Source organism: Pieris napi, chromosome 2, assembly GCF_905475465.1.
Source record: "Pieris napi chromosome 2, ilPieNapi1.2, whole genome shotgun sequence".
Classification (NCBI taxonomy): Eukaryota; Metazoa; Arthropoda; class Insecta; order Lepidoptera; family Pieridae; genus Pieris; species Pieris napi.
Genome location: NC_062235.1, coordinates 5,931,682 through 5,943,814, shown reverse-complemented (window position 1 = coordinate 5,943,814; position 12,133 = coordinate 5,931,682). Strand labels below are relative to the sequence as shown.

The following is a 12,133-nucleotide window of genomic DNA, read 5'->3' as shown; positions in this document are numbered from 1 at the left end:
TTGAGACGGAGCAAAAGTTTAAAATAAATTTCAATACCAAAAATGATAGTCGCTTCAGCATAAAGCTAATAATAAAAAAGATTAGAGCTGTTTCTTTTTTTTTTCACTTTTTTCCTTTGATCATACATAATAGGACTCGTACGTGTCATTCACAATTAAAATGCATTGGAATAGCTGATTGGCAATACATTTTTCTCATATCTTCATCATCAGGTAATGACTAATCCTAGCTAGAGCTAGCATGATTTCATAGATTCACCCGCACCTTTTTTCAGGTGATTACTACACATTGTTAGGTTAATTATCTCCTATTAACTAGATAAATAGATAGATTAGATAATAGAAAAAGAAGGATTTAGTAGAAATTTTTAATTTTAGTATTATATTTTAAATAATTGCCTTATAGTAGTAGTATTTGGTGGGACAACTAATAGGGTATAATGCAGTCATATTTGTACGCGTTTCATTAATAATTTATCTTTATAGATAAGATAACACACGATGGTTTTCGTGTGCTTTTTCTATATGCAGCCCTGCGATTCTGTAACTCACTTTTCGAACTCACACAGCGGTTTTCGCAGTGGCGGTCGCGCTCAATTCAGTCGTAAAGCATTCATTTTACGATTGTTAGTGACGTGAGTTACAGAATCGCAAGGCAGTACCGGTATGTTTTAGAAACAATCGTTAAACTTCGTTCAAAAGAGAAATCTATCGTTAAGCGTTGAAACGCGTCGTGCGTTTAGGGCTTTGCGACACACACGCTTGCGCACACAAATTCCAGATTTTTCCTGAGGCCAGCAGTATGCGCTCGCGGGATAATTTTGATATTTTATTTATATTAGCCCATTACGTAAAAAAAACTATCAACTTCATGTATAAAAATGTATTATATTGCATAAGTTATAAATGTTATGATGAATACACATATTATACTGGCTTAATTATTTAATTTGTTTGTACAAGAGCGAATATCACGCAGGCACCAGCGTTATATTGCTAGATATAAATAAAAATACTTGTTTTATCACAGCATGAAATGTGTCAAAATGCTATTATTTCTTTGAAGGTCCAACAAATTAAAGCAAGCCGAAGATTTTATATATTACTAGCTGACCGGGCAAACGTCGTTTTGCCATGTATATCATTTATAATAAAAAATAGGGGATGATCGTAGAGGGGTGAAAAAAGTAGGGGTTGTATGTATTTTTTAATGCTGTATCATAAAAAAATAGAAATTAAAAATTTTGTCTAAAAAATAAAATAAAAAATTTAGGGGTGGACTACCCCTAACATTTAGGGGGATGAAAAATAGATGTTGGCCGATTCTCATAGATACCGGATAAGCACAAAAAATTTCATCAAAATCGGTCAAGCCGTTTCGGAGGAGTATGGCAACGAAAACTGTGACACGAGAATTTTATATATTAGATATTGTTCTAAAAACTAATGAATAAAATATTTTGTCTGCTAAAATGTCTTGAAATGCGAATTTTAGGAGAGATAGCCTTAGTCTCGTTCCCTTCCGAGGTTAAATGCAGAAAATTAAAAATTATCTTGCACAGGTTGTCTGGAGCGACAATGTTTACTTTGCTTAGAACAAGCTGGCTTACGTCCAAATTTCTCGTGTACCGACCCAATTAATAATCTTCGTATCATTCTCGAACAGGCATCAGAATGGCAGGGGAAAATGTGATCTTAATTTTTGAAGTTGTACTTCTTTAGGCGCGTTATGAAAAATTGATGAGAGTGAAATTTTACGATGCGCGCGCACCTGTGACACAAAATTGGCAGTGTGATATAGCGTGCGCGAGCGAGATGGAAATAAGACAATCTACAAGTAAAAAGAAATAGAATATGCGTGAAGCTAACTTCACGCATATTCTATTTCTTAGCTTAGCAGCTTAACAAGAATTTTGAATGACCATGACATCTGACAATGACATTTACCTTTTAAACAAATATAGGAGTTTTAATTATTGTTTAAAATAAATAATTATATACCTAGTTATTTTCATTATAAAAGTGCGAATTTTATATGTGCGTCTGAATTATAATCAGAAGTGATTTAAATTGATTATCTAAATCAATACTAATTAATATGATAAAATATTTGTGAAAAAACTGTGCCAACCTTCCTGAGTGCTTCAATACAATTGAGGTTAACTATCCGTATGTATTATCGAGTATTATTGTTGATTAAAACTGAAACATGAACCATTATTCATTGCTTTTGTTTATTGCGTTTGTTACAGCAACTTTTTAGAAATATTCTACGACCCTATATATCAATAATTGAGAACAAAGATTTAAGCACGAATACTAATAAGGAGAAAATGAAGGCTTGGAGCGATATAACAGAGAAGTAAACATTTTAATAAGTACCTGCATCTCAAAAAAATGACCACATTATTTAATCAAAACATCAGATTTAATCTAGCAAATATAAGGACAAGAGACAAAAAACAATTGATGAATCAGTGGAAGTGCACTAAATTGAATACAAAAAGAGTTGTCATCTTATCGCCGTGAAACATCAAAAACTGGAGGTGGAACAAAGCCACCATCACCTTCTCCAGACACAATGGATATGGCAGAGATGATACCGCAACGGTTTGAAGTAGATTTCAATGAATTTGATTGTGATGGTGTCGAGGTAGGCATGTTAATTATAAATATGATGTATGGTGATGTTTAAGGTTCAACCTTTCAAGCATAGGCATATGCTCACAACAGTACTTTATTTCCCTACAGGGTAGTTAGAGATATTGTAATACCTCAAAACATCCATGTTGCACTTATAGTACCGAAACTCTGTCCAGCCAAAAGTGAGCCCATTCCCATATAATGGACAGTGGGTATAATACACCTTAATACCTGAGTGCGAACCACTCACCATGATACTTAAATTAATAGATGTTATTTATATATTTCAGGATATTACAAATAAAATCATAAACAAACAATTGATATCCCAAAAGCAAATAAAGCCAACAATGACAAGGTAATAAATCAGTTTTGACATAACTTGAATACTAAAAAAGCCAAACAAAGGTGTGCACAACAGTGACAACATAACTTAACAATTTCATTATTTTGTAGGATTAAAGAAAGGTTAAAGAAAATCATGTCGAACTGAACAACAAGAATCCCCAAACAACTCCAAAGAAAGGAGTTCTCTTCCTACAAGGAAGACTCCGGTATTATATTTAAATTATCTCTATCTCTAAATAGAATAAAAGAAAGTTGCTATCCAGGTCTGTAGCATGTGCTACAAATTATATTATTAACACATTTATATAATTATATTAATATAAATGTGTTAAACATTTTATAATATGAATTATAAAAAAATTTAAGTTTTGCATGGACAGAGCTTAAATTAATATTCTCTTATTTGTTGCAGAAAGCAAGTAGTAGTTTTAGTTTTGGAGAAGCCTCGTAGATGCACAACCAAGTAATGATTAATTTAAAATTACAAACCGAAATTCTGATGAAGACATTAGAGTCACTTAAAAATAAATAGTATAATGAAATAAAAATGTTTTAAAGATAAATAGTGTTTTATTTGTTTAATGTAAGAGAATAATAATAAATATTTATTTAATTATTTTTTCAAATGTAAACTGAACTTTATTGACTTTAATGACTCCTTTTCCAGTCTTTGATTATTTAATTGTAATTAATTATTTGCATGCAATCAAAAACTATTTTTAATAATGCCAAAGAAGTATAACTTCTTACGCGCGTACATAAGTACACGCACCCTTTTTTTTTATTTTTTTATTGGACAATTCACACCAATTGACCTAGTCCCATGCTAAGCTGGTGAAGCTTGTATTATGGGTACTAGGCAACGGATATACATACATATTATAGATAGACATATAAATACATATTTAAACACCCAAGACCTAAGCACAACACCAAATGCTCATCACATCGATGTTTGTCTCAGCCGGGGATCGAACCCGGGACCCATGGATTCGCAGTCAGGGGTACTAACCACTAGACCAATGACCCGTCAATTTTGAAAAAGCATTCAATAGACTGAGATGAAGCAGCATATGGTCGCGACTCTCTAACATTGGTGTCCCGCCGAAGACGATGACCAACTAAAGGCCATCTACAAGAATTATTATTGTAAAGTGACTCGTTATGCTCTCATCTCAGACGATGTTCAAGTGCACGCGGCGGTTCGGCAAGGCTGTTTACTCCCGCCACACCTTTTCCTGGTTGTTCTCGAAGGGATTATGCATCGTAATTCGTACACATCGCAAATGCGCTGCGACATAATGTGGGGATTGACCAATATCTTAAAAGATTTAGATTATGCCGATGACCTATGTCTGCTAAGTGACACGCATCGCGACATGCAATCTAAGTTGACCTGGAACGCAGGACTGGATCTGCGAGACTCAAAATTAACACCCAGAACACAAAAGAAATGCGTGCTGGAGTTGAGAACTGCACCCCATTGCGTATACTGTAGAGAGCGTGTGGAACGCGTTCATAAATTAGTTTATTTCGGAAGCGTTGTATCTGAAACCGGAACTATTAAAGAGGACATTACTACACGCATTGGTAAGAGCCGAGAAACCTTCGCAAAACTTCAGCCTGTATTGTAATCACGGAAGTCGACGTGTCGACTCAAGGTTAAAATATTTTCCAAAGACAAATATGTGCTGCTCATTGGGTGTGAACCGTCGAAGGTCAGTGACGACATCCCTTACCGGCTCGTCAACCGCTGTCTTCGCGGTATTCTGGTTATCTACTGGCCCGAGAAGATCTCCAATGAGGAACTATAGGAGCGCTGCTGAGAAACCCCGATTCGTCTGCAGAATAAACGACGCTAGTAGAAATGCATAGGCCATACGTGTAGAGTTTCCAATCATATCCCTGAGCAGCCTTGCGATTCTGTAACTCACTTTTCGAACTCGCACAGCGGTCAATAAACAATAAACTACAAGCTCCCACCTTTTCAGAATGCCAAATCATAAAATGACTGCTTCACGACTGATTTGAGAGCGACCGTCGATGCGAAAACCGCTGTGCGAGTTCGAAAAGTGAGTTACAGAATCGCAGGGCAGGGGATTGGAACCCGCTAGGAAAGTGGAATCGTCCCAAGAAAATACTTGGTACGAGGTGAACACGAGGCTCAATGCGAATGCGATCGAGACTCACGGTGGACGCCATCTGCTCCATCTAGGGATTATAGGATATTATGACCTTTGTAGAAATTGAACAAACCAACTAATTTTTTTATTTTAATATGTTAATGTCCCCTGAAAATTGATGACAGGCGAATGTTTTACTAAAAAGATTTTTTTGAATAATAATAAATATTCATTGACGGACTCGAAGGCATATTTTAAAACGTGACTGTTCATTTTATTTATATTATTATTGACAGAAACAATATGCCATGCTATCTATATAGACAAATAATGAGCAAAGTTAGATAAAAACTAAATTATTCATATAATATCTATGTCTATTGAAAATAGCGTAAAACATATAGTTCGATTATTTCTTCAATCATGAAGGCTTTTTTATTATAAGTTTTACGTATTAATATAATTTTAATTTAACTATGAACTTCTTCGTCAACTCGAGGAATTATTGAAGTATTTATTATATTTTTAGACGTTTATATAAAACTATCATTAATTGCTATCCTCAATACTGTATCTGTCTGAATAAATTTGAATTAGCAACTAGGAACGGTTTACTAAAAGATAATGAACTTCGAATTTATAATGAAGTTTAGGTCACAAAATTGAATACAATAGCCAAACGGACGATTAGAAACAGAAAATTCACTTTTGATGTTTAAAATAGAAATATCAACAAATCTTAAACTAAGATCTACATGATTTTAGCTTCTAACTAAAATTTTGTGATACGCAACTTATCTAGGATTCTATTTGTAATATTCCTGAAACGACACGAAAGAGATGCTGCTCTAAATTTTATTAATTTATTTGTTATTTTTTCCCTTTGAAGTTGGGACTTTCGGGCCGTAGGGTGGCAAAGGCGTTAATCGAGGTAAAAAAGAGCTTAGTCCTCCCTCAAAGGCCGCAACGCATCCACTAAAATGAGTGTTAATGACTGCCCTTTTTGGTCGTACCGTAGGCTCGTTTGACCCGCTATCATATATAAAAAAAATATTAAGTTGGCGCCTGTTAGAAAGGTCCAATAACCCCAGATCAGAGCTCTATAACTTTCATTTACCGACAGAGATATCGATCTTGACGTTTTTATATGCAAGTTCGATGTTCCCTTAATATCCGACGCTCTAATGGGATCATGCGGAACCAAAATGTATTATCAAGATTGGGATCACTGGCGGATGTTATACTTTTCTCGATAAAGATCGTATAATTATCAGTTAGTATAGCCATATAGTAAGGAAATTTTAGTATTAAGGGTACTCTACTACAAGGACTGTTTTTAAATTTATCTTAGTGTTTCTTCAATTACATATTTATTTCTTTATTTACGTACAGCTTAGCGTAAGAATAAATTCTTAGTTTTAAACCATTTATTAGTTCTAAAACACCTTGTATTCTTACACTAGAAAAATATTAAACATGTTATATACACATAATTAAACAGAAAAAACTATAGAAACGATATTTCGTTTTAGCAAATATTCACTATGACATTACACAAGCATCTCTTCATCTTGAATAGAACAAAAAAAAATCATTTTAAGCCTTTATTGTTCTTTTTTTAAAAGTCAGAAATGTAGTTATTTTTCATTACTATACATCGTTCTTCCTCGCATTTTTAAAATTGAAATACTTTCTATCCTACTAATATTCACAATGAGTTTTATTTTTAAAGCATTTAAAAAAAAACATAATTTCTCCAAAATCTATTCCTATGAGGGTAATATAGTCGATTAGGTCATGGTACTGAAAACACTATTTACATACAATGTCCTGTCACCCATCGTAATAGTTGCAGGCAAACAATTAAAATAGGCAAAAACAGGAACATCGAGTCAACCTAATATAATTCCATTTGTACTATGCCCGAAACGTTACATACATAGAATAGTTATAACAATTAGAACTTATTAAGACGATAAGAGTCCTTACAAAAAGTACCTATAATTAATATCTAAAACGTTTAAATAATCCTAGTAATATGGACTGATTTCTGAATTTTTGTAAAAATGTGTGTTATCTACATTTTTATTACAAAACGTAAAAAATTCATGTTGCATGTTTAATTTGAAATGTTTAATGAATAACTAATTTAATATTATATGCTTTAATATTTCGTAATTTCTGTAGAAAGATGTTCACGAATTTTTTTGAGCTCGTTTTTGCACAACTGAAGCTACAGCAATGTGTATTTTGTGTCGATAATTCACTTATTATCACTCGTTATTTATCTGTAACATAGGGTTAATAACATTTTTCTTCTACATAAATATCTGAGAATTAATTATCTCACATACAGGGTGCTGAAGATTATTGCTACTTTAAATACGCCAAAACGTTAACTAAGTAAGTAAAATAATACAATCATTTCACTTTGTTAAGAACTTTCTCCTTGTCTCAATAGATTAAATATACGCTAAACGTAACAAAATTCATCTGGGAGACCTAAAATGTATTTTTTTTCAATTAGGTACTATAGAATATTTTACAAAATTATATACTAAACTAGCTGACCGGGCAAACGTCGTTTTGCCATGTATATGATTTATAATAAAAATAGGGGTTGATCGTAGAGGGGTGAAAATTAGGGATTGTATGTATTTTTTAATGCTGTATCAGAAAAAAATTAAAATTAAAAATTTTGTTTAAAAAATAAAAAAAAAAATTTAGGGGTGGACTACCCCTAACATTTAGGGGGATGAAAAATAGATGTTGGCCGATTCTCATAGATACCGGATAAGCACAAAAAATTTCATCAAAATCGGTCATGCCGTTTCGGAGGAGTATGGCAACGAAAACTGTGACACGAGAATTTTATATATTAGATAGGATTTTTTTCTATCGCTGTGTTCAAAATGGTTTCACTTAAGGCCCGATACTAGAAATATCGGATCACTATCGTTTCAATTAAATTTTATGTTTCACTTACTATAGCGCCAGTAGTCAAACATGGCTTATGAAAGTTTTACAGATATGATTTTAAGGTAATGAGTTTGTGAAATTCTCGTCAATTTGTTAGCGATACGTGACTCGTGAGCCGGGCTCGGGATCAACTTTCTGTACACATCAAACGCGCAAAACGTCAATGTCAGGCTTAAGAAAACTTTTGGATTTTGGGCTCGTACTTACACAGGCGATACGACACGATAATTCATAAAATATTATTATTATTCTTCCTAAGTAGAGATACTGTATTAAACTCTACAGACGCTCTATATGTATACGGGTACATTATTTTTATAATTTTTCAATCACATACCATCCGTATAACCTTGACGTCCGTCGTTCCACAACTGTGCGATTCTTAAGGCAATTTCTGCCGCGCACCACCACTGTGTGGAACCAGCTGCCCACTGAAGTATTTCCGAACCAATTCGACTTAGGATCCTTCAAGAAAAGAGCGTACCAATTCCTAAAAGGTCGGCAGCGCGCTTGCGAGGCTTCTGGCAGTGCGAGTGTCCATGGGTGGCGGTACCACTTAACATCAGGTGATCCACCTGCCCTTCTCTTTAGACGTCTTGTTCCTGTTATAAGAAGTGGATTGCCTGAGGCAACTGATGCACTCTAGATCACTGGTACATGTAAACGTACTTTGTAGATCTACTAATAACGACTGAAAAATGTAACAGCCGTCTAGATTACGCCGACTTAAGCATTTAATACTTTGCCATTCATAAAACAAAGTTTATATAATAAAAATACAATGAAATCTATAACAGATTTAAAGCATGTTTAGTTATCTTAAATAATTTGATAAATATACTTTATCGTAGTTTGTAACATTATTATAATGTCAATTATTTATGCGAGTTGAAATGCATACGAAATTAAAATGCATTTTTTACAACATTATAGTAGTAATATGTGAAAATAATTGTGATGTTTCAATTTCAGTAGGGTAGTGTAAAAGAACATTACGTGTGTTTGATAGGAGGTAAAGGTAAACTTCATTTATTTTACGCGTAAATTGAATTCCCTTCATTTGAAATGTATTAATTTTAAAACGATTAAAACAAAATATTTTGTACTATATTTATTTATCAAATACAATGTGAAATTATTACTGTTTATTATAATTAAAAATTACTTCAAGAACATCTTCAAGATAGGTTTTAGGCAATTTGTGATCACAATTGCAAAACACATGCAATTAATATAAAAATCTTAATCAAATAAAGACATCATATTTTACGTTAACAATTTACTTCAGGAATATATAAAATAATAGAAAAAAATATATAAAACACACAGCTTATCTTATAACATCGTTAATAATTCTAAAAAGATTTAGATTTAACACAAAAATTTATATCGTGATAAGTGCTATTATAAATTCAACTATCATTACCAATTACAATTTTCTTGCATGTGAACACCCTTTGCTTAATTAATTTTTTAACCATCCGTTTTATAAACAACAATCGTTGTTGTCTTGTGTCCAGACACGGAGTGGTGTCCGGCCAGTGTTGACGGTCGATTTCCATTTCATTATAGTGATTTTCATTTGTGAAGAATCAAGGTAATTTCTACTATTATTATTGGTAAGATTGTTTTGGTAAGACGCATATATTTTTGGTAAAGAGGTTGGTTTTTATGGGTAAAGAGATAGTCACTTATTATACTCTTTAAGATTGTAGGGTAGTAGGACCTCCTTTCTTCGTAATTAGACTCTTACGTACGATTCTTTAAGATGATCTTTAAGATTGTATTAATACTTCAATGTTATAATTCAATATTTTGCTTAATCGCTTATTTGTGGAACCATCGCATCGGTTTGATTTTGTGTTCGACAAGCCATTTATCTAGGAGTATAAGCATATATGCATTATACATGCAAAAATTGCATTGTAAAATTGTAATACAAATACAAAGTTTCAAATGTTCGAAACAATGGAAAATAAACTAATTTGCATTAGTATGTACGTAATGGAAAACGTATTCATGTAATTTTCCTGTAACTGAAAACACACAGTTCTTTAACTTCCGTCAAAATATAACTTTTAAGTGGAAGTAAACATTGTAATAGTAAAATAACCGTGAGTTCAGTACAGTTTTGCGCTATTGTATAACTTTAGTGCGACAAATATTTGTATTAAAAATTTAGTTCGGCATAATCCCGTAAATGTACCGTACATGTATTTTCTTGTACAATTTTAGTTACCGGTAGTCATGTGATGGTTCGATTTCAGTCGTAGGTTCCTTACCAATTATTAAATAATCTAACATAACATAAATAGTTTTATAATTGTATAAAAATAATATATATATTATACACCATAGAAGCTGGTGGTCGTCTTTTAAGTGTTATCCCAGAATTCAAACATAATATGATTCAGTTCTCTTTGGGATTTATATATTTAGATAAATTTTACAGCTGAAACAGTAGCTGTTTCAAATTTTACGTCTATTGAGGACAAATATATATATATATATCGTATATTTTGATAAACAACTGGACACGTTAAAAAAAAATTGATAATGGAACTTTACAAGCTCATCATTAATGAAACAGCGACTCCCGTCAACTCGGTCACGTCACCTTTATACATTGTCGCCGCAATGCATTAAATTTTTTAATTTAAATAAATATTAATTATATACGCTGATTAATTATATAATATAATTCTCATTCTCGTTGCCACTGAGGCAGTGTCTAAGGCTAAGGAAACTTCCTCTTGTAACAGATACGGTGCACCCAGCGTAGAATCTAATGTTCTTATAGATTAAAATCTAAAAATACATTAGGGTCAACGGTTTAGCTATTTTTAAATTCAAAGTTATTTTAACATACGAAATATGTAAAGCAATTTCATGAATAGAAAACCATATTAATATACATTTCATAGAAGAATAACGTGTTTTAATAATAATTATATAAAAAAGATAGTATTTCGAATTAACAAAATAGGTTTGTTTTATGTGGTTATGGTTATGGTTTGTGGACTCAGTTTCCGCACTGAGACGCTCAATAGGTCCGTTGTACGTAAAGTCCTGGCTAACTTAGCCAGCCTAACTCCTCCCAAAAGCACAGAAGCTTCCTGGGCACTTCGCAGGCTTCACGGAGCGACCTCACTGTTCCGAAGATTTCTGTACGATGCTTAGCCACAGCCTCGCATTCCAGGACTACGTGGGTGAAATTTCTTATTTCATTACGTCTAATCTAATAAATTATATAGGTATTTTCCAAGAGACCTTTGAGAAGGAAATCCTCGTTCAAATGTTGGAATAGATATTTCAAGTAGCTTGAAGAAGTTATATGAATAACAATATCATAAATGTTTGTTTGTTATAGAGGTAAATCACAATTATATAATAAACTAGCTGGCCTGGCGAACATCGTACCGCCTAACAGTCGATTCTTTATTTTTTTTAAATACTTATTCTGCTATTCGGGACACCGGTCTAGCTAGTAAGATAAAAAAAAGAAAGTTGATAAGGCAACAAATTTATACATTATGTCAAAAAATAAAAATTTACCTTCCCGGAACCCCTCTACTAACACTTGAACTTTATGATATGGTATTAAAGTTCAAATTGCCTTTAAATATTATTACGAATATAGAAAAGTGTTGATTTTAGACTTATTCACTAAATTTTTTTAAATTTTTCTCTCCGTAAGAACCATCCTCGTGCTTCAAGGAATATTATAAAAAAAGAATTGGCCAAATTGGTCCAGGCGTTGTTGAGTTATGCGCTTACCAACACATTTTGCGATTCATTTTTATATTATAGATAAACTTTGTAAAAGTTCTTTTATAACGGCAAATTTAATCTTTTATGATTTAGATTGCCTTCTTCTAATTCGTCACCCGCGAATATTTGAATTACAACCAGTACTTCCCGAGTTACTTTGAGTGAACAAACACTACCGATTTATCTTCTTATGTAGATAGCACCTTTGTGTAATGTTATTTATGCATTTCACTAGTTTTGATGAACTGTATAATCTTTTTAATTAATTC

The 12,133-nt window shown here is 32.7% G+C and overlaps 1 protein-coding gene across 1 annotated transcript in view; it reads left to right on the top strand.

The window, feature by feature from the left end:
- The first annotated feature begins 9,599 nt into the window (after positions 1 to 9,599).
- LOC125063044 (fatty acid synthase-like) overlaps positions 9,600 to 12,133 on the top strand; it is a 43,274-nt gene continuing 40,740 nt past the window's right edge. The window contains exon 1 of the mRNA XM_047669259.1: positions 9,600 to 9,690. The gene's annotated coding sequence lies outside the window, so the exon portion shown is untranslated. The remainder of the gene's footprint in view (positions 9,691 to 12,133) is intronic.